This window comes from Ranitomeya imitator, chromosome 2 (assembly GCF_032444005.1).
Source record: "Ranitomeya imitator isolate aRanImi1 chromosome 2, aRanImi1.pri, whole genome shotgun sequence".
In the NCBI taxonomy this organism is placed as follows: Eukaryota; Metazoa; Chordata; class Amphibia; order Anura; family Dendrobatidae; genus Ranitomeya; species Ranitomeya imitator.
The window spans coordinates 736,701,145-736,724,777 of record NC_091283.1 but is presented as its reverse complement, the minus strand read 5'-3'; the positions used below and the strand labels follow the sequence as shown (position 1 = coordinate 736,724,777).

The window sequence follows — 23,633 nt, the reverse complement described above, 5'->3', positions numbered from 1 at the left end:
CTCTGCAGAGCCAAAGCAGTCATAATTCACTATTTGGTATTTTAAACTTCCTAAGGCAAAGTATGTCTACAGAAATCGTACCTGTTTTGTAGAAGCTGACATGGTTTTTAAAAGCAGGTTTTGTTTTTTTTTCCTGTTTTAAATCAATAATCCTCCTTTCCCTCTAAAAGAAACACCTGACAAACTCTGAATTCTCAGCATATTAACAGTTTCCATCACCACAAAAATCCTGGCCAAAACACCCAGACACACTGTGTGAATCCAGCGTAAAGTCATGGAATATAAATGAGGCATATTAACTCTCATGATTCCGTCAAAGTATTGGTGTCATGTTGAGACCATAGGAAACTCGGCGAGGGGGGACTCTATACTGACCCTTAAAGGGAATCTGTCACCTCATTTTTCACATATAAGCTGCGGTCACTGCCATTAGGGGCTTATCTACAGCATTCTGTAATTTTGTAGATAAGCCCCCGATGTAACCTGAAAGATAAGAAAAACAAGTTAGATTATGCTCACCCCGGGGTGGTCACGATGCGGTCGGGGTCCGATGGGAGTCACAGGTCCAGGTCCGGCACCTCCCATCTTCATGTGATGATGTCCTCTTCCTTGCTTCTGTCACAGCTCCTGCGCTGTTGAGGGCAGAGCAAAGTACTGTAGTATGCAGGCATCGAGAAAGGTCAGAGAGGCCCGGCACCTGCGCACTGCAGTACTTTACGCTGCCCTCAACAGGGCAAATCAGTACACCAGCGCAGGAGCTGCAACAGAAGCAAAGAAGAGGACATCATCGCATGAAGATGGGAGGCGCCGGACCCGGACCCGCGACACCCATCAAACCGGACCGCCCCTGGGTGAGTATAATCTAACTAGTTTGTCTTATCTTTCATGTTACATCAGGGGCTTATCTACAGCATTACAGAATACTGTAGATAAGCCCCTAATGGTGGTGCCCACAGCTTATATGCGAAAAATGAGGTGACAGATTCCCTTTAATATAAGGGCATCCTAGTCTATCCCTAACCCTGGGGTTACCCCTGAAAGTGAAGTTGCCCAAGTGATGTGCCACACTGTGCTCCTTCAAAAAAGCTATGCAACTCCTACCCTTCCTCAGGGTGGAAAGTGGAAAAAGTAAAAGGGTAACACCAGTTGGACAGACAGGGGGAAACCAAGGCCCAAACAAATAGACACACACAATAAAATACAAAGGGAAAATGGGAACACAGTAAAGAGGCAGAAAAGCAACAAAAAAAAGCCAGAAGGGGTAGGTAGAGGTATTCACAAGAAACCGCATGCAAAAATCTCAAGAGGACTAGAGTGACTCTCCAGAACACTTTCTACAATGAAGCCAGGAACAGAATGAAGATTCTATTGCATGCATGGAGGGAAGCCAGACCCAGGTTTATATATTGGAAGGATGTGGTTCCAATAAGCAACACAGCCAAAAGACCACAAGGAACTCCAAACCCTTTCCATGACACAAGAAATCTGTTAAATCACAAATGGCCATGTAGATTTAAAGATGACCTGTGCTATGCTAAATGTCCCGATCTGCTAATCTCATATGCATCACAAGTCCCAGCAGAATGTCACACATTCATGAGAATTGGCCTTCTCTTACTGGCCAATGGTACCATCTGGGCACAAGAGTGCATCACACCTCTGGCTATAGACTTTGAGTTCAGATTCTTTGATAGAACATACACAGAATAATATAGCACAAGTAAATTTTTGAGGCGGAAGTCGATTCGTGGTTCTGATCTTTAAAGGGGTTGTCCGGAACATCAACATTGATGGGCTATCAATGTATGATTGGTGGGGGTGTGACATCTGGTACGCCTTCCAATCAGTTGTTTATGGTGTCACTGCCAAGCAGAACTGATCAGTTGTGGAGATGCAAAGCACAATTATGTTTATCGCATACACAATGCTAAACTAATGCTGGTGGATACAGATTAGGAAACACTGACAGTGCGTTCTTCTCTAGATTCAGTGATCATGTGATCACTGAATATAGGGAGAGAGCAAAAGCTGCTGGGTCCTATGAAACCCAGTCAAATCTGCTATGCAGAGAGGAGGCTGAATTTCATCTGTGACCGGAGCTAATATAACAGCCCAGTTACACAGAAAATCAGCAATAAAAAGAATGTATTAATATGTTAAAATGCCCCCAAAAGGTCTTTTACGGCCTTATGGGGGCCCACAGTGTGTGAAATAAAAAAAAAAAAACATTTAAAAACAAAAAAACAAACAAATAAACAAGATACACCGCCAGTCCGAATTGCTGTTTCTAGCCCCGCCCCATTGAAAAAAAACTATAATATGTCAAATTTCTAAATTTAATTTTTTTTTTTAGCTCTAATTTGTAGTAAAAAAGTGCATAAAACCAGAAAACGTGCCTGATCAAGAACAGGGGGAAATAGAGTGGACCTGAACTGGTTAAAGGGATTTTTTTTTAGGAACTATCTCTTTTTTACTTCACAGTTTCTCACTGGGTGAATATAATAAATAGGACATTACTTACTTTCCCCTGTTTCAGGGCTGGCTTTTAACTCCTGCTTCAGGTCTTTGCAGACAGGGCGCAGCGGTGATGTCACATCCACACTGCTGCATTCAGCCAATATCTAAACTTAGTAGGTTATGCTTTCTACATTGGCAGAGCCACTTCGCTAAGTCATTGGCTGCAGCTTTGTTGATGTGAGGTCACCGCATGCTGCAGCCAATCAGAGAGGCCGAGCTGGCACTGTAAAAGTGTAGATTGAAAAAAATCATTCCAGAAAAATACCTTTAAAAGAGTTGCACAGTGTTATAAAAAAAAGTTAGGAACAGTACTACTGTCCATAGCTTGTGCCTGATATTGTGGCTGAGCTTCATTAAAGTGAAAGGGGCTTAAATGCAATACCATCTACAAACTGTGGACAGGTGTGATACAGTTTTTTGGCAGTTTTATTTTTTAATCCTAAACAACCCATTATCCTTACAATCAGTGCTGCAGTACAGAAGAAAATGCAATCAATGGAGAACCAGTGCCAGGGGGATCAAGGTTCATAGAGGCAGGATGATAGTAGTTGGCGTGCACCTATGTGTAATCCCAAAAAAAGAAATCCAGCTTCCAAAAACTTACAAATTTGTTAAGAATGAAAGGCAAAGTCCAGTTCAATCCAATAAATGACATAGTGAAGAGTAGCAAGCAACGCGTTTCGAACAATGGTATGTTCTTTCTCAAAGCTCTTTGCGGCTTTGAGAAAGAACATACCATTGTTTGAAACGCGTTGCTTGCTACTCTTCACTATGTCATTTAGTGGACTGGACTGGACTTTGCCTTTTATTCTTAATACATTTGTAAGTTTTTGGAAGCTGGATTTTTTTTCTCTTTTTTGGATTGCTTGCTCACGTGATGACTACACCTTATCCGTGCTTCCCCACAACACATGCCGACAGGTGAGCTGGTATATATTATTTTCTTTTTTTCTGCACCTATGTGTAGGCTGTGTTCACACCAGAGAGGAAATAAGCACCAGCTGGAGAGAGACTGAAGCTAAAGAGTGAGAGCAAATACAGAGGAGTCAGACTCCTAATCTGCACTCATCATAACACATACTGCCAGAGATGAAGGATTTGTAGCAGCACCACCACATAGGCTGAATCATTGTTGTTCTTCCCAAGAGAAATAGAGTATAACCATGACTTCTGGATATGGGATGGACACTCATTTATAAGTTCAAAACCTAAACTACATAGCCCAATAAAATAAAATACACAGCAGGTTACTTTTTGGTGTCAAATGAACCTAAAGAATAGCACCAGACACTGAGATGATCCCTAGATCCAAAGGATCGTGTTAGGGAATGGTCATAAACCAAAGGTCTGTGCATAAAAAATAGAGGTACAAAAGAAATATATGCCAATATAAATTTATTAAGGTATCAAATATACAAAAAGTACTATAGGGTATAATAATACATAGACAAAACAGGTAGTAGAAAGGAGCAGCTAAAAAATAGCATGTAATAGATGACAAAATACAATGCTAATGATAACATGAGGGAAATTTGAGCACCATACTCTGACTGCAGACCAATGAATGCTGAATAATGCCCTGGGGTGGTACTCCTTAATGTGCATAAGATGTAAAGGTGGGTACCCCCCTGTGATAGTCCCCTAAATATAATGCGTAGCAGGGGATATATATCCAAATCAAGGCAGCGTAGTTACAAATGCAGTAAATAAGTTAGAGCTGGTGTGCCGTTACCTTGAGACATGGTTGCGGTGAATAACAGGGTGCTACAGGCAGAGAGGTGCTGGTGTCAATAGGGCCACAGCTTTTATTAAAGATCACATGAGTATAGTAAGAGTCAGGTGAAATGCTAGGAAAGTATATTCTGAGATTCACAGACACCATGAGATCCCCAAGCTGCCCAACATACAGCAATTAGCATACAGGGGTCAAGGGGGCAGCACGCTCTACTTGCCACAGTAGCAAAGCCAGTCCACTTCAATGATCCTACCAAAGATTCTCCTCCCTGCACTAAACAGCTAACCACCCCTGGATGACATTTCCATTATCACATCCTTCAGGCTGGCCACCAAAGCTCAGCCTATTCACCACCATTGTGTAAGAGCTTCTATTAAACTAAAATTAGTCCACCATAACCTGCAGCCCACTTCCACCTGACTCCAAACCACAGCTGTGACAATAATATACCAGTCTGATTTAAATCGCTTTTCATTCTGACTTTTGATTAATTTATTTTTTTATTTCTTTCTTTATTTATTTTATAAAATCAGGCTAAAATCTATAAAAAAGACACTAAACCCCCAACTCACAAAAGTCATCCTTCAGAATGCAGGAGAAAAAACCCATGTGGAGGAAACCTCTAGGGAACCATGACTGAAGGTCTGCCCACTCTTGGGCTTAGAAGGTTGATGCCAAAAATGCCAACATGCTTTTTTTTAACTCTATGATAACATGTACAAAGGAAGATTAGAGATAAAGGATGCAATAATACATAAAGCTAACCTAAAGAGGATAAGCAGTCAAGTACTAGATCAAATATATAATTGCAAATAAAAAGGGGGTCAGTTGGTGGGAGATGCTTCTGCCTTGTCTTCTGGTAGGAGAAAGAGGACTAGACAGTGAGACAGGAAGTTATATTTTTCCTAAACTCCTCCCTCCTGACACTAATAAGAAATCAGGCAAATGGACGGACTCATTTCTAAAAGAGGAAACATCCAGCCTGATACAATTAACATAAATATAGATAATAACAACTCCAGGATTTGAGGGTCAACCCTTCCTACAGTCTGGTGTCCCCTTCGCTTAGTACTCTGAGGAGTTCAGATCTAGTAGGTATCAGTGATGAGTTTCTGCAGCCTCCTCCTTAGGTAGCAGATACCTGATGACCATGGAAGACTATTGTCTTTGTTGTTCTAAGTATTACAAGGATTTCCAGAGAGCTAAATATTATGGATCTAGAGAGTTTTACCTGAAGAACGTATAAGGCATAAATGCTTCTGTCTTGGATACCATTTTTAAGCCTACTGTGCAGAAAAGAACTGGCCCTCAGGCTTAGGGCCCATTTAGACAGCCCTTAAATGGCCGAGAATTTGTTTCATACAAGGTGATCAGTAATTATTTCATGGCCTTTTTAGACAGGCTGACCGCATGTTAATGTAATGCTTCCGTGCACATAAAATATCATCCTCTCGGCAGCATTACATGTTCGACAGGAAGATGTGCTTCTGAGAATAATCATTTTAATATTGCTTAAAAATTATTTCACCCAATGATTGTGTGTTTTGCTCTTTCATAAGTTGATTACCTTATTCCTGATTATCGGCCGGTCAAAACGAACCCTTAATTGGACCTGATAACCTATCCGCCCACATGACTGGTGAATCTACATTTAATTATATTACAACTTTGAACTGATTTTCAATAAACACTAATCTCACGTCAGTTTATTTCTAGTTGGTAAGAAAAGTTAGAAAATACCAAAACTATTTAGAAATTAATACAAGAAAGTTTTTTTAAACATGTGGGAAAAGTAATTTGATTATCTTTTTTGGGGGTCTTTAACAAGTCCTATGTCCTGGTCAGTAACTTGTTATAACTATCTAAAATTGGAATACTTATGTAAACTCTTTATTTATGTAAATTGTTATTTATTTATGTCCATGAAAATGGATGCAATAACGGATAAAAGTCATGTTCTGATATGTTATTTTCACTTTGATCATAGTAAACTTTTTGGCGTTCCGAGATGAAGGCGCTGTCACATTAATTGAAGTAGTATGTAGCCTCTTAGGTCATATGAATGTTTATAGAGTGGAATTAAACCAACTTTACAAAGAGATATGTTCAGCTGAATCAGCGCCTTATACTGCATACTCGTCCTTTGCAATATCTCCAAAGAAGAAAACGAAAAGTTATAAAGGCAAAAATATTTACATTGCAATCAATTGGCCATCCGATCGTTAGAATGGGACAAAATCAAACAGATTAAAATTAAAACTATTTTATTGTGAGCAGGTCATTGTGCCGTACCGGTGAATTCTCTGCATGGGTAAATACTAGTAACTGGAGCAATGAAGGTGAATTCGGTGGTTGCAGCCTTTCTCGGTTACATGAAAATTATGAAAATAGAAGCTAAGCAAACTAATAGTCGACCATTAAAACTAACAACGATTAGGCCGGCTTCACACTTGCGAGTTTTACGGACGTAAGAGCGCAGAAACTACGTCCGTAAAACTCGCAAAAAATACGGCACAATTATTCTCTATGCCCCTTCTCCTATCTGCCGTATTTTACTGATCAGTATTATACGGCTTTCTACGGCCGTACAAAATCGCAGCATGCTGCGTTTGTCACCGTACTGCGCAAGAAATACGCCAATGAAAGTCTATGGAAGCGTGAAAAATACGGATTACACACGGACAAGCAGTGTGACTTGCGAGAAATACGCAGCGCTGTTAGAGAGAAAAGCCGGCAATTCAGTGCGGTGTACAGTAAAATCACACTGACAGCTTACAGTAGAAAAGGTAGAATAAATGTGTACACATAGAATAGGTATATATATATATATATATGTCAGTGAGACACATATATGTATATATATTAATATTTTTTCCAGCGCTATACAGCTTGAAAGCCGGTAATTCAATTACCGGCTTTTTCCTTCTCCTTCCTAAAACCCGACATGATTTGAGACATGGTTTACATACAGTAAACCATGTCTTCTCTCCATTTTTTTTGCAGATTCCACACTACTAATGTCAGTAGAGTGTATCTGCAAAATTTGGCCGTTCTAGCTCTTAAAATAAAGGGTTAAATGGTGGAAAAAATTGGCGTGGGCTCCCGCGCAATTTTCTCCGCCAGAGTAGTAAAGCCAGTGACTGAGGGCAGATATTAATAGCCTGGAGAGGGTCCACGGTTATTGCCCCCCCCCCGTGGCTAAAAATATCTGCCCCCAGCCACCCCAGAAAAGGCACATCTGTAAGATGCGCCTATTCTGGCACTTGGCCACTCTCTTCCCATTCCCGTGTAGCGGTGGGATATGGGGTAATGAAGGGTTAATGCCACCTTGCTATTGTAAGGTGACATTAAGCCTAATTAATAATGGAGAGGCGTCAATTATGACACCTATCCATTATTAATCCAATTGTAGTTAAGGGTTAAATAAAACACAAACACATTATTTAAAATTATTTTAATGAAATAAAACAATGGTTGTTTGAGTATTTTATTCTACGCCCAATCCAGTCACTGAAGACCCTCGTTCTGTGAAAGAAAAAACATAATAAACCAACAATATACTTACCCTCCGCAGATCTGTAACGTCCAACGATGTAAATCCTTCTGAAGGGGTTAAAACATTTTGCAGCAAGGAGCTTTGCTAATGCAATGCTACTCCTCGCTGCAAAACCCCGGGGAATGAGTCTAAATATGGATCAATGATCTATATTTAGCTTCATTTGCGGTGAGGCGCCCTCTGCTGGATGTTCATAGATCGTGGGAAATTACCTAGAAAGCTCCCAGGCTTTCTAGGAAAGTTCCCATGATCTATGAACATCCAGCAGAGGGCGCCTCACCGCAAATGAAGCTAAATATAGCTCATTGATCTATATTTAGACTCATTCCCCGGGGTTTTGCAGCGAGGAGTAGCATTGCATTAGCAAAGCTCCTTGCTGCAAAATGTTTTAACCCCTTCAGAAGGATTTACATCGTTGGACGTTACAGATCTGCGGAGGGTAAGTATATTGTTGGTTTATTATGTTTTTTCTTTCACAGAACGAGGGTCTTCAGTGACTGGATTGGGCGTAGAATAAAATACTCAAACAACCATTGTTTTTATTTCATTAAAATAATTTTAAATAATGTGTTTGTGTTTTATTTAACCCTTAACTACAATTGGATTAATAATGGATAGGTGTCATAATTGACGCCTCTCCATTATTAATTAGGCTTAATGTCACCTTACAATAGCAAGGTGGCATTAACCCTTCATTACCCCATATCCCACCGCTACACGGGAATGGGAAGAGAGTGGCCAAGTGCCAGAATAGGCGCATCTTACAGATGTGCCTTTTCTGGGGTGGCTGGGGGCAGATATTTTTAGCCAGGGGGGGCCAATAACCATGGACCCTCTCCAGGCTATTAATATCTGCCCTCAGTCACTGGCTTTACTACTCTGGCGGAGAAAATTGCGCGGGAGCCCACGCCAATTTTTTCCACCATTTAACCCTTTATTTTAAGAGCTAGAACGGCCAAATTTTGCAGATACACTCTACTGACATTAGTAGTGTGGAATCTGCAAAAAAAAATGGAGAGAAGACATGGTTTACTGTATGTAAACCATGTCTCAAATCATGTCGGGTTTTAGGAAGGAGAAGGAAAAAGCCGGTAATTGAATTACCGGCTTTCAAGCTGTATAGCGCTGGAAAAAATATTAATATATATACATATATGTGTCTACTGACATATATATATATATATATATATATATATATATAGACAGTATATATATATATTTTTTTCTTTTTGGGACACATGGATCACTTCTATAGCGGTATGTTGGTTTTGCAAGCCTGCGAGAAAACCACGCAGTACGGATGCCATACGGATTACATACGGAGGATGCCATGCGCAAAAAACGCTGACACACCCTGCCTACGGAGGAGCTACGGACCACTATTTTCGGGACATTTCAGCGTATTACGGCCGTAATATACGGACCGTATTTTCATACGCTGAGTGTGAAGCCGGCCTTAGACTGATGTTTTTTTCCTTGATGATGAGAACAGAGCAGGGATTTGGGAGACTTTGCTTTTAAGAAGCGCATTGTTTATTTATTGAAATGATGAGGCTCATTAGATAAGTGATGGATCACCTACCGTCATGCCTTGCATACCAAGATAGGTAAAGATAATGTATGATAGAAAATGGAAATTTATCAACATAACCTTAAGAGATCAGCTTTTTTCCTATAATACAAGAAGAAAGCAAAAGAGAATGAACAATACAATCAGTTATTAGATGGAGGAACCTCAGCGACAAATAGGATCTCTCTTCTGCAGCCATATTTATTAGACCTACTGAGACATGATGACGTTCTGTTATGTGTTGGAATCACACAGGAAGATGGGCCTAACGGCAGTGTAATATTTTGGAAGGGCTCTCAATTTTTTTTTCAAGCCCCCTTACAATAGGACTTAAAACCACCCAACACCTAATAAGAAGGCCGTTATAAGAGGGAGAACGACATTTCATGATAGAGGTCAATGCCTTGTAGAATAGAAGGTTACTAGTTCTAATGTTTAATCATTTTGCACAAGTTTAAAGAAGACGACGAAGACTGAGACATTTTCAGAAATTTGTATTTCAAGTTTCCATGCTGATTAGATTGATAGATTAGTCCTGCTTTATAATCGAGAACTGTATTTTGCCCTTTGATAGCGCCCTTCTCGGTCAAATACTAAAAGGACTTATTAAGAGACACAGCGGCATAACAACCATTCAGATTGATTAATGAATACAAAGATCTGTTACTGTACAAGTCCTTTTTATTTTCTTAAGTGGAATCTGTCACACTTTTTTTGCTCTGTAATCTGAGGGCAGCATGATGTAGGGACAGAGACCCTGATTCCAGCGATGTATCACTAACTGGTCTGTTTGCTGGTGCTTTAATGAAATCAGTGTTTTATCAGCAGAAGATTAGAGGACTAGGTGTCTTGTGCCTGCTAGTCACCTGCTTTCTATATCCCCACCCCCACCACTGATATGCAGCTTTGTGCCTATGCAGAGAGTACACAGAAAGCTTCCAATCAGTGATGTTGGCAGGTTATACTCAGCTGAGCATTCAGAGAACTGATAGATCTGCAGCAGAGAAAATAGCGATTGCATCAAAATGACAACATGCACCTCAGCAAGTGAGCAATTGCTGGAATCAGGGTCTCAGCCCCGACATCATGCTAACTCTCGGATTACATAGCAAAAACCTAGCGATAAATTAGCTTTTAAGGGAATATGTCAACAATATTTCACCACCCACACTACGTATAGGTTCATGTAGCTTTTTTGAAGACAAGCAAAGCATTTAAATTGACATGCATATGAGAATGTAGATCTGGAGCCTCTGTCACTACAGCTCTATTTCCCACCCAGGGTCGCCTCCTGCTGTTTGACTCGTGATGGTTCCTTTGACTGAAGTCACACAGCATAGAGGCTGTCAGTCAAGGAGGTGTAAGCGGCACTCTGCGGGGATTAGAGCTGGAGTGACGGAGGCTTCATATCTACAATAGCTCTTCAGCCTCTTTTGCATCTCCATTCAGATACTGATTTCTCAGTAATACAGGAGTTTATAGAATAAAAGAACAATTTACATTTTACTCAAAAATATACCTATAAAGAGAAAATCAGACAAACTCAACATTTTGCAGTGGTCTCTTTTAATTTTTGCCAGAGCCGTATGTGATTGTAGGAAAAAAAAACATGATTTGAACAGAGGAGAAGACGGATAGCGGAACTCAGATCAGGGAGAACAGATAGGGGAAGGTTGAGGCTGAAACCTTCCGTGCTGCTGATCGTTACCCGTCAGGGGTTTTAAAGGGAACCTGTCACCTGAATTTGGCGGGACCGGTTTTCGGTCATATGGGCGGAGTTTTTGGGTGTTTGATTTACCCTTTCCTTACCCGCTGGCTGCAATATTGGATTGAAGTTCATTCTATGTCCTCCGTAGCACACGCCTGCGCAAGGCCTTGCGCAGGCGTGTACTACGGAGGACATAGAATGAACTTCAATCCAATATTGCGGCCAGCATGCACCCAGCGGGTAAGGAAAGGGTGAATCAAACACCCGAAAACTCCGCCCATATGACCAAAAACCGGTGCCGCCAAATTCAGGTGACAGAGTCCCTTTAAGCCTAGATATACATTCAAGACATCAGCTTCTTTCATTTCAATTACAAGACTCTAAAAGCAGTGATGGAACCTTGCTTTAGCAAATTAGGATTTTTGTTCACAACATTCAATATTACAGACAAATATTGCCTTATTAGCAGCAGAAAAAACGTTTTCAATGTGTGTCTTCCCAGAAGAAAAAAGACTACATAATGTAAAAAAAGGGAACTCCTTTCTGACGAAGCATGTCAATTTTTTTATTGATTCTAATGGATTTTATGAATACGAAAATGTGTGTAAAGTTGCAGGTCCATAGAGTTCTATGTGCTTTATTATGTCTTTTGATTTGGTCCCGTGCATGACACCCTAGGGTTAGTTTCCCATACACGGACCATGCTTGGATTGGAATATCAGTCACATATGAGGCAGTGGGCTCAGGTGACAACTACTGAAGATCTCCTGGTAATCCGATGTGCACATGGACCTGTGAAGTCAGACTGTAAACTAGTCTTGTCCACGCAATGTAATTACATATAGATGTCTGTAAGAGTTCTCCAACATATAACTACAATCCTGAACGCCAGTGAAAATTACTGTTAGCTTGAATGGAGCTTTTTTTTCAGAGCTTTCTTGCTGCATTTTTTTTCTACAAAAAAGAAGCTGCGTTTTATAGCACCAGCAAAAGTTATGCGATATAAGAAATCTCCTGCACGCGCTTGTTTCTCTTTTTCTGAGTGAATTAGACCACTGCAGACTTTTTTAAGAAAGTACAAAAACACTGCAAAAAAGTAACAAAGGTTTTTACTTACGCGTTTTTTTTTGGCGGGGGGGGGGACAAAACTAACTTTATTAATCATTTACTGCAGTCAAATCACAGATGTAATATGAACAAAAAAAAGTTTTTACTGCCAAGAGGAATGGTTTTGGCTGCAGAAGAAAAAAAAAAAAAAAACATTGCAAAAACGCCATGATTGAACATAGCTTTAATTTGGCTTGGAAAACAGAGGAGATGGAACGCAGACACTTTGTGGACTTTTTCAAACTGTTAAAAATGTACTATAAATTCATTATATTCATCACAATGTGAGGCCAGTCTCACACGTCCAGATAATTCCGGTACCGGAAAAATCGGTACCGGAATTATCCGTGTCCGTGTGTCTGTGAGCTCACATAGGCCATCCGTGTGGCACACGTGCGGCAGCCGTGTGCCGCCCGTGTGCCGACTGGGTACCACACGGAGCGTGCAGGAGACAGTGCTAGAGATAAGCGCTGTCCCCTGCATCTGGTGCTGAAGCCGCCATTCATATCTTCTCTCCAGCAGTGTTCCCTGGAGAGAATATATGAATGGCGGCTTCAGCACCACGCTTGGGGGACAGCGCTTACTGTAGCGCTGTCTCTTGGATGGCACACTGACTGCACACGGACAGCGTGTTTTACATGGACCCATTGACTTTAATGGGTCCGTGTAATCCGTGCGCTCCCACGAACACTGACATGTCTCCGTGTTTTGCACACGGACATACGGTCCGTGAAAACACGCTGACATGTGCAGAGACACAGTGATTTCAATGTGTCTATGTGAGTCAGTGTCTCCGGTACGTGAGGAAACTGACACCTCACGTACCGGAGCCACTGACGTGTGAAACCGGCCTGAGGAATAGCAGTAAAATAAGTGGAACAGTGAAGGTTTTCTACATGGGGTGCTGATCACCCAAACGATCGTTCGGATGATCACTGCCCAGTGTAACCAGTAAATATATGTCACTAATGTGTACATATAAGCTTTGTAAAGAAGGATGATGGTGACTACATATGATAATGTATAGAGTTTCACACATACAGCGCCCTTATGAGATGAGCTGATCGGTTGGCTATATCATTGATTGGAGTACAAGGACCCTTAGACCATTCCTCGGGGTGCTTCATTATGTACCAAAACGAGGTGCATACAAGTAAAATATCGGCATTGGCCCTGTGACTTCTATTTAGTGTAGACATTGCAAGCAGAACTTTCCAAAAAAAAAAGAAAAATCCTCCAAAACCAAGGTGATTCCTCACCAACTCCCAGTGTTAATGTGTACCTACAGGATGTGACTGACAGCTGAGAATCTCAGAATTGTAATTGTTCTGCAGAAACCTGTCAAAACCACAAGATGTAACCAACACCTTTTACATTCGCACGTACTCATTTTACATTTAGTAAAACATCTGGAGTACGACAGTCATTGAAGGTGGAATATTGGAAGGAAAGAGAAAAGCAATTAACGCCAAAGAAGGATCTTATGCTGCGCTATAGTCATGTTGTGACGGTCACAGTGCACAATTTTACACTTCCAGGGAAAAGAGGAATTAACTGTGTGGAGAAAGTTACATTGTTCTTCCAGAATACTATCAACTCTTCAGCAGTTCCTCTAAGGGCTCATTCAGACGTCTGTGATTTGTCTCGTACGCAGTAATGATCCGAGTTTCATCAGTATTTTTTATCCATGTCATCAGTGTTTGGTCAGAGTCATCAGTGTTTGGTCAGTGTCATCAGTGTTTGGTCAGTGTCATCAGTGTTTGGTTAGAGTCATCAGTGTTTGGTCCGTGTCATCAGTGTTTGGTCAGTGTCATCAGTGTTTGGTCCATGTCATCAGTGTTTGGTCCGTGTCATCAGTGTTTGGTCAGTGTCATCAGTGTTTGGTCCATGTCATCAGTATTTGGTCAGTGTCATCAGTGTTTGGTCAGAGTCATCAGTGTTTGGTCAGTGTCATCAGTGTTTGGTCAGAGTCATCAGTGTTTGGTCAGTGTCATCAGTGTTTGGTCAGTGTCATCAGTGTTTGGTCCGTGTCATCAGTATTTGGTCAGTGTCATCAGTGTTTGGTCAGTGTCATCAGTGTTTGGTCAGAGTCATCAGTGTTTGGTCAGTGTCATCAGTGTTTGGTCCGTGTCATCAGTGTTTGGTCAGTGTCATCAGTGTTTGGTCAGTGTCATCAGTGTTTGGTCCGTGTCATCAGTGTTTGGTCAGTGTCATCAGTGTTTGGTCAGTGTCATCAGTGTTTGGTCAGTGTCATCAGTGTTTGGTCCGTGTCATCAGTGTTTGGTCAGAGTCATCAGTGTTTGGTCCGTGTCATCAGTGTTTGGTCAGTGTCATCAGTGTTTGGTCAGTGTCATCAGTGTTTGGTCCGTGTCATCAGTGTTTGGTCAGAGTCATCAGTGTTTGGTCCGTGTCATCAGTGTTTGGTCAGTGTCATCAGTGTTTGGTTAGAGTCATCAGTGTTTGGTCAGTGTCATCAGTGTTTGGTCAGTGTCATCAGTGTTTGGTTAGAGTCATCAGTGTTTGGTCCGTGTCATCAGTGTTTGGTCAGTGTCATCAGTGTTTGGTCCGTGTCATCAGTGTTTGGTCCGTGTCATCAGTGTTTGGTCAGTGTCATCAGTGTTTGGTCCATGTCATCAGTATTTGGTCAGTGTCATCAGTGTTTGGTCAATGTCATCAGTGTTTGGTCAGTGTCATCAGTGTTTGGTCAGAGTCATCAGTGTTTGGTCAGTGTCATCAGTGTTTGGTCAGTGTCATCAGTGTTTGGTCCGTGTCATCAGTATTTGGTCAGTGTCATCAGTGTTTGGTCAGTTTCATCAGTGTTTGGTCCGTGTCATCAGTGTTTGGTCAGAGTCATCAGTGTTTGGTCAGTGTCATCAGTGTTTGGTCAGAGTCATCAGTGTTTGGTCAGTGTCATCAGTGTTTGGTCCGTGTCATCAGTGTTTGGTCAGTGTCATCAGTGTTTGGTCAGTGTCATCAGTGTTTGGTCCGTGTCATCAGTGTTTGGTCAGTGTCATCAGTGTTTGGTCAGTGTCATCAGTGTTTGGTCAGTGTCATCAGTGTTTGGTCCGTGTCATCAGTGTTTGGTCAGAGTCTTCAGTGTTTGGTCCGTGTCATCAGTGTTTGGTCAGTGTCATCAGTGTTTGGTCCGTGTCATCACAAGATTGTGGAACGTAAACTCAGTGAGTAGTAACCTGAGATCACATGAGATACATCTCTCTGTATAATGCTGCTTTCACACAACATTCATGGTCTGAGTGCTGGTCACAGTGTCCTGACCGGCTGCGGATCTCCTGACCACAACCCAACAGTCACCTATGTGCCTAGCAGGCTGGTGTGTTTTGGTCAGAAGAGCCGTGGCCGTACCAGACATGGTGATCTGTATTCGGACCATGAATGTTGGATGTGTGACACCAGCCTAACCAGCATGACACATGGTGATCCGTACTCGGACCGTGAATGTTGGATGTGTGACACTAGACTAACCAGCATGACACATGGTGATCCGTACTCGGACCATGAATGTTGGATGTGTGACACCAGACTAACCAGCATGACACATGGTGATCCGTACTCGGACCGTGAATGTTGGATGTGTGACACCAGCCTAACCAGCATGACACATGGTGATCCGTACTCGGACCGTGAATGTTGGATGTGTGACACCAGCCTAACAGCATGACACATGGTGATCCGTACTCGGACCATGAATGTTGGATGTGTGACATCAGTCTAACCAGCATGACACATGGTGATCCGTACTCGGACCGTGAATGTTGGATGTGTGACACCAGCCTAACCAGCATGACACATGGTGATCCGTACTCGGACCGTGAATGTTGGATGTGTGACACCAGCCTAACCAGCATGACACATGGTGATCCGTACTCGGACCATGAATGTTGGATGTGTGACACCAGCCTAACCAGCATGACACATGGTGATCCGTACTCGGACCATGAATGTTGGATGTGTGACATCAGTCTAACCAGCATGACACATGGTGATCCGTACTCGGACCGTGAATGTTGGATGTGTGACACCAGACTAACCAGCATGACACATGGTGATCCGTACTCGGACCGTGAATGTTGGATGTGTGACACCAGCCTAACCAGCATGACACATGGTGATCCGTACTCGGACCATGAATGTTGGATGTGTGACACCAGACTAACCAGCATGACACATGGTGATCCGTACTCGGACCGTGAATGTTGGATGTGTGACACCAGCCTAACCAGCATGACACATGGTGATCCGTACTCGGACCGTGAATGTTGGATGTGTGACACCAGCCTAACCAGCATGACACATGGTGATCCGTACTCGGACCATGAATGTTGGATGTGTGACACCAGCCTAACCAGCATGACACATGGTGATCCGTACTCGGACCATGAATGTTGGATGTGTGACATCAGTCTAACCAGCATGACACATGGTGATCCGTACTCGGACCGTGAATGTTGGATGTGTGACACCAGACTAACCAGCATGACACATGGTGATCCGTACTCGGACCGTGAATGTTGGATGTGTGACACCAGCCTAACCAGCATGACACATGGTGATCCGTACTCGGACCGTGAATGTTGGATGTGTGACACCAGCCTAACCAGCATGACACATGGTGATCCGTACTCGGACCGTGAATGTTGGATGTGTGACACCAGCCTAACCAGCATGACACATGGTGATCCGTACTCGGACCGTGAATGTTGGATGTGTGACACCAGACTAACCAGCACGAGTACACTGGTCCTTTCCTGAACTATGAATGTCTGGTGTATGCAGCTGATCTGGCCGCAGCTACCTGTGCTGGCACAATGTAAGGAGTGTAGTAAAGCTCTCGAATGCCAATATCACAGATAACTGCAATTTGTGAAGAGGCTACTTCATAAGAACATTTTGGCCTGGCTAGAAAGGTCTCTCAGGCTGCACAGTAGTAGACCACTGTGAATCAAATGACATTCTGGTTTATAAAAGTGATCCTGATTAGCGTATATGCTGCCACTAGTAAGACATCAGTCACCTAGAGGGTAAGGGTAATGCTTTGTGTAGACTGTAATGACAACAGTGACACATGCTGGTCATACAGCGTTACTACAAGACGTAATGATTGTAATACACCATGAAGAACACCAACTTTCCCCTTTAAATGATGCAAATTAAAATACCAGAATTACAAAGCACATACATTTAGCCATGTATTTACCCTAGGCCACACTTACCCACAATGTAGATTTACTGAGTATTTGTCAGCATTACACCGCTCATACGTATCTGACTAATGGATTTGCAAGTTATCAGCGCTGCTATTCTCTAAGTTGGCTGTACTCACACACATCAATTAAAAAAACACCAAGTTTATTCCTTCTGTTTGTAAATACCGAGGTGGCACATTGCACATAACAATGTAAATCTAATACTCAATGCATCTTGGATTGTATGGTTTTCTGGCTCTTTTCGGTCACTGTCTTTTTTTAAAAAACACAGAATTCTTTGTATGACATATTTTCTGGCCTTCTTTCCGAAAAGATTCGCTGTAGGGCTTGAAACAAATGTATGTGCCAAATGCCTTTAAAATTGCCCTTGGGGTATGGCGGGGGTATTTTTTAAATGCCAGAAAATAATGCGGGACTGTGTGAAAGAGCCATATATGAAATGAACGCAGGATTATGCGGCACCCAACATGCTGCCCCGCATAAAATCCAAAAAGTGTGTGTGCGCGCCTTAAAAATAGTTTCGAATAATGACCTATTGCAGGGTATGCGCCAATCCACAGCATCACACTGAAGACGCTGATACGTGTGCCCCAATAACCTGGCGTTAGTTATAGCCGCCAGAACATTTTATGCTTGCTGTCAATAAAGTGACTTTTGGGACCAATAGAACTTGAGTTTGGCTTATAATAACCAAGTCATGCAAAAAAAATAAATAGATCTAGATAAATTCTGTAGGAATGCAAGACCCACCATTAAAGGAAGATCAAACCTTGCACATATCAGCTGAGTAACCAGTACAGAAGGAGGTTTGTGAATGGGCAGAGGACATGCCTCATACTCCAGCAGACCTCATACTATATAAGAAATGCAGATGGACTGGTAAGGAAAGAGTTACCTAGATAACAGTGATGCCACATTCAGAAGGCGAATGCTCATGTGTGGGATGTCTATATGGATCCAAACATTCTGCTACTACTCCATGATTCATTGGGACGGCTCCAATAGCATCAGATGAATGACAATCAGTCGCCTTTGAAGGTTTCGCTTTTGGACAAGAATATACCCAGCATATGAATTTCACACCTACAGACAGAAAACGACTGAGGGAGACAATGTTTCTAAAGCTATAAAACAATCCCACACATATAGAATATTTATAGGGTTACGATAACCAAACAAGCAGTTGGAGACGTCAGATCTACGCAGAATAACTTCATTAGCAGCACAAAAATCCTATAAGTTTAAGATAAAAATCCAGCGGCAGGTGAGATCACACCGATCATTTCATAGGATTTTAATCAGCAGGACTGAGAAATATATACAGCTCCTCCTGATTACATGAGCGTGACCTTTCAGATAATTATGCAAAATGGGAAAGTGATATGATATATGCAAAACACACTTTATCCTTCACCAGCAACAGGGGGGTCTGAGATGTAGGAGACCATCAGATGCAGAACACGTGCCGTGTGCAGGGAGAGAAAGTTTGTGGAAAGCAGCAAAGATAATGGCCACATGATGACTGATAGGAGGGCAAAAGGGCATCCGGGTGATGGTGGAGTCTATGGATGGAGACATAAGGAATGGGAAGAAGTGCAGAATAGAAGGAGTTCATTAGATGACTGATAGGAGGGTGAAAGGGCATCCGGGTGATGGTGGAGTCTATGGATGGAGACATAAGAAATGGGAAGAAGTGCAGAATAGAAGGAGTTCATTAGAGGACTGATAGGAGGGTGAAAGGGCATCCGGGTGATGGTGGAGTCTATGGATGGAGACATAAGGAATGGGAAGAAGTGCAGAATAGAAGGAGTTCATTAGAGGACTGATAGGAGGGTGAAAGGGCATCCGGGTGATGGTGGAGTCTATGGATGGAGACATAAGAAATGGGAAGAAGTGCAGAATAGAAGGAGTTCATTAGAGGACTGATAGGAGGGTGAAAGGGCATCCGGGTGATGGTGGAGTCTATGGATGGAGACATAAGAAATGGGAAGAAGTGCAGAATAGAAGGAGTTCATTAGAGGACTGATAGGAGGGTGAAAGGGCATCCGGGTGATGGTGGAGTCTATGGATGGAGACATAAGAAATGGGAAGAAGTGCAGAATAGAAGGAGTTCATTAGATGACTGATAGGAGGGTGAAAGGGCATCCGGGTGATGGTGGAGTCTATGGATGGAGACATAAGAAATGGGAAGAAGTGCAGAATAGAAGGAGTTCATTAGAGGACTGATAGGAGGGTGAAAGGGCATCCGGGTGATGGTGGAGTCTATGGATGGAGACATAAGAAATGGGAAGAAGTGCAGAATAGAAGGAGTTCATTAGATGACTGATAGGAGGGTGAAAGGGCATCCAGGTGAATGCTGGAGTCTATGGATGGAGACATAAGAAATGGGAAGAAGTGCAGAATAGAAGGAGTTCATTAGAGGACTGATAGGAGGGTGAAAGGGCATCCAGGTGAATGCTGGAGTCTATGGATGGAGACATAAGGAATGGGAAGAAGTGCAGAATAGAAGGAGTTCATTAGAGGACTGATAGGAGGGTGAAAGGGCATCCGGGTGATGGTGGAGTCTATGGATGGAGACATAAGGAATGGGAAGAAGTGCAGAATAGAAGGAGTTCATTAGAGGACTGATAGGAGGGTGAAAGGGCATCCAGGTGAATGCTAGAGTCTATGGATGGAGACATAAGGAATGGGAAGAAGTGCAGAATAGAAGGAGTTCATTAGAGGACTGATAGGAGGGTGAAAGGGCATCCAGGTGAATGCTAGAGTCTATGGATGGAGACATAAGGAATGGGAAGAAGTGCAGAATAGAAGGAGTTCATTAGAGGACTGATAGGAGGGTGAAAGGGCATCCAGGTGAATGCTAGAGTCTATGGATGGAGACATAAGGAATGGGAAGAAGTGCAGAATAGAAGGAGTTCATTAGAGGACTGTACCTTAAGAGCTGGGTGCCAGAGGTCTCCTTGCACAGTAATTGGGAGCAGGTACTGACTTGCTGTGTCCTGTAGTTTGCTCCAGGGTGGCTTTTATTCCCCTTGGTCTGTTATTAATCCCTTGCAGAGCAGAGTAGAACTTCAGGAGTGCCACAGGAATCCTTCATTCCCCCCTCAGTCCAGAAGATCCAATCCCCCCTCCACCAGACACAGGAGCAGCAAGCTCCCCCTCCTCTCACTCCCACCCCTACAATAGCAGCCACAGGCTCAGGACCAGTCTAGGATGGCACACAGGGGCTCAGCATCAGCAGGTGCAGGGCTCCATGCTCTGTGGGACAACTTCACTCCTTCCAAGTCAGGCATCCAGTGAGGTCTTCTCCTGCTCTCCAGCCTGTGTGAGCCCTCCAGAAGCCAGAGACATAGGAGCCTGTCAGCTGATGAGCACTTTAAGAGCAGGCAGTTCCTATTGCCATGGCATGAATATTTCAGTGCCCTCAGCTGATGTCAGGCTTTGGTGAGGAGATCCCCCCACAGATGAGCAGCGTCTGCAGTCAGAGCACCACTCCTTGTGATCGCCTGCTCTCAGGGGTCCAGCACCGAGTGACATGAGCAGGGGGCTGCTTCCAAGCAGGCAGCAGAAGGTGAGACTGAAGGCTGCAGGAGCCCCTGCCTACCCCAGCAGAGGAACTACAGAGCTGGATTACAGAGCAGATTGATAATAAGACCTATGTTCCTCTACAAGGGGGTCTGCAGGAGCGACATACTGACCACAGCACCACAGGACTGACAGTTATCGATATTGTAAAGCCCATCTGGTGTAGAAGGGGAAAGGTGACATTTGGTCTCACACGTGAGAAGTATAACTAACCCCATATTATTTAATATCACAAATGAAATTTTAGAATAAAAATGTTGTAATTCCGATTATCAGCTCCAATATGGAGAACGCGATCTCCACACGATCGTATTTTCGTTCCGAGTGCTGTCCGTTAAAAAAGCCGATCAATGTTGTTCAGTGGGGCAGCGCAATTTTTTCTCACTGAACTATACCTGCATGTGTAAAAAATTGGCAACCTGCACGATTTTCCTCCTAAAATCAGATGAGACGCATTCAAGTCTATGAGTATGGAAAAAAATCAAAAGCCATATGGAGTCACAGCATAGCATTCAATTTTTACGGATACGTTGTAGTTCTGTAGTGGGAAACTGCAAATAATAATTTTTGAGTAAAAAACTGATTGTACACGGCCTGCACAAGGATGACAAGTGAGAAAAAATCATTCCAGTTTTCAGGCTTAAAAAATCAGACCAATTGCTTTATACTGCTGTGTGACCTCAGTCTTATAGGAGAATATTACATTCCGCCATCACATGGACTTTTTGCAATCACATTAATTATATGTACATTATGCAAATGACCAATTCACACAATGGAATACTGTACAAAGGCTAAGATCATACAAGTATATCAAAAATTATTTTTCACCTGTATTGCCATCTATATGCTATTATCATCTACATGGCTTTCACTTCTATACATCAGACGTTAATATAAATGTACACCACTAAATACAGTTTCCTACATTAGTAGTTGCAATGTACAATTGGTTACTATACAGATGATCCGTGTAGGATCCGATTTTTTTGCGTACCCATTGACTTGAATGCATTCAATCCATGCAAAAAAAGTGTGTCTGAAAGTACAATCGAGTAACATTCAGTGCCCTCAATGGGAGGTCACAGCCTACAGATGTTTTCCATGTGACAGCTCCTTATCTGGTGACTGTTGTCTGAATTCACATGTGATAGATTTCTTGCTGTAATTTAAACAGCTGAAAAATCCATTCTACATATCTGAGTGGGGCTGCTTCTGTAAGTCAGTGGACCCCAATAGTGATGAGCGAGTGTAGTGGTTGCTCGGGTTTTCCCGAGCACGCTCGGCTGATCTCCGAGTATTTGTGACTGTTTGGAGATTTAGGGTATGTGCACACGTATTCTGGAGGACTGCGGTATTTCCTGCGGATTTATCGCGGTTTCTACTGCGGATTCCGTTGCGGCTTTAAATCTGCAGTTTCCTATTGGAGCAGGTGTAAAACCGCAGCGGAATCCGCACAAAGAATTGACATGCTGCGGAATATAAACCGCTGCATTTCCACGCATTTTTTTCCGCAGCATGTGCACTGCGGATTTAGTTTCACATAGGTTAACATGGTACTGTAAACTCATGGGAAACCGCTGCAGATCTGCAGCTGCGGAAACGCTGCGGATCCGCAGCAAAATCCGCAGCGTGTGCACATACCCTTAGTTTTTGTCGACACAGCAGCATGATTTGTGGCTGCTAGCCTGCCTGAGTACATGTGGGGGCTGCCTGGTTGTTAGGGAATTCCCACATGTATTCAGGCTATCTAGCAGCCGTAAGTCATGCAGCTGCATGGAAAAAACTAAATCTCCGAGCACGTAGAAATACTTGGAGTCCACCCAAGCATGCTCGGGAAAACCCGAGCAACGAGTGTACTCGCTCATCACTAGTCCCCAACCTTTCTGTCCTTGAGAGCCACATTCAGCTTTGAGAGATGGTCGTGAGCGACATTTAGGTCTAAGAGAAAGTTGCGAGCCACATCCAGCTCCTGCCCACCTCACAGTATCGACACACAGAGCCCCCAATTAACAGAATAATGACAGCCAAAGCTTTTCCACAGAAATCACACTATGGCTCCGCTACGTGTGGTGACAGTTTCCTCACGTACCGGAGACACTGACTCACGTAGACACATTAAAATAAATGTGTCTCTGCACATGTCAGCGTGTTTTCACAGACCGTGTGTCCGTTTGCAAAACATGGAGACATGTCAGTGTTCGTGGGAGCGCACGGATCACACGGACCCATTAAAGTCAATAGGTCCGTGTAAACACGTACCGCACACGGATGCTGTCCGTGTGCCATCCGTTTGCTGTCCATGTGCGTTTTTCCTGTCATAGGGTTAAAATTGTAAAAATCGTTGCAATACATGGACAAGGACACATGTACAGCACACGTAAAGCACACGTACAGCACACGTACAGCACACGGACCCTAAAAATGTACTCACGGACATCACACAGATCCCACACGATGGCCTACGCGAGCACACGGACACATGGACACGGATAACTCCGGTACAGTTTTCTCCGGTACCGGAATTATCTGGACGTGTGAGACTGGCCTAAGGCAGTATACCAAGATCCATAGCTTCAAGCATCTCCTCTGACAGTATCATCCGTTCTCCAGCTAACCATACTTAAATT

At 42.9% G+C, this 23,633-nt stretch overlaps 1 protein-coding gene across 1 annotated transcript in view; it reads right to left on the bottom strand.

Annotated features, from left to right (window-relative positions):
- The window catches only part of CDH23 (cadherin related 23), a 1,839,731-nt gene extending 1,818,703 nt beyond the window's left edge, over positions 1-21,028 (bottom strand). The window contains exon 1 of the mRNA XM_069753216.1: positions 20,352-21,028. The gene's annotated coding sequence lies outside the window, so the exon portion shown is untranslated. The remainder of the gene's footprint in view (positions 1-20,351) is intronic.
- Between the last annotated feature and the right edge of the window lie 2,605 nt (positions 21,029-23,633).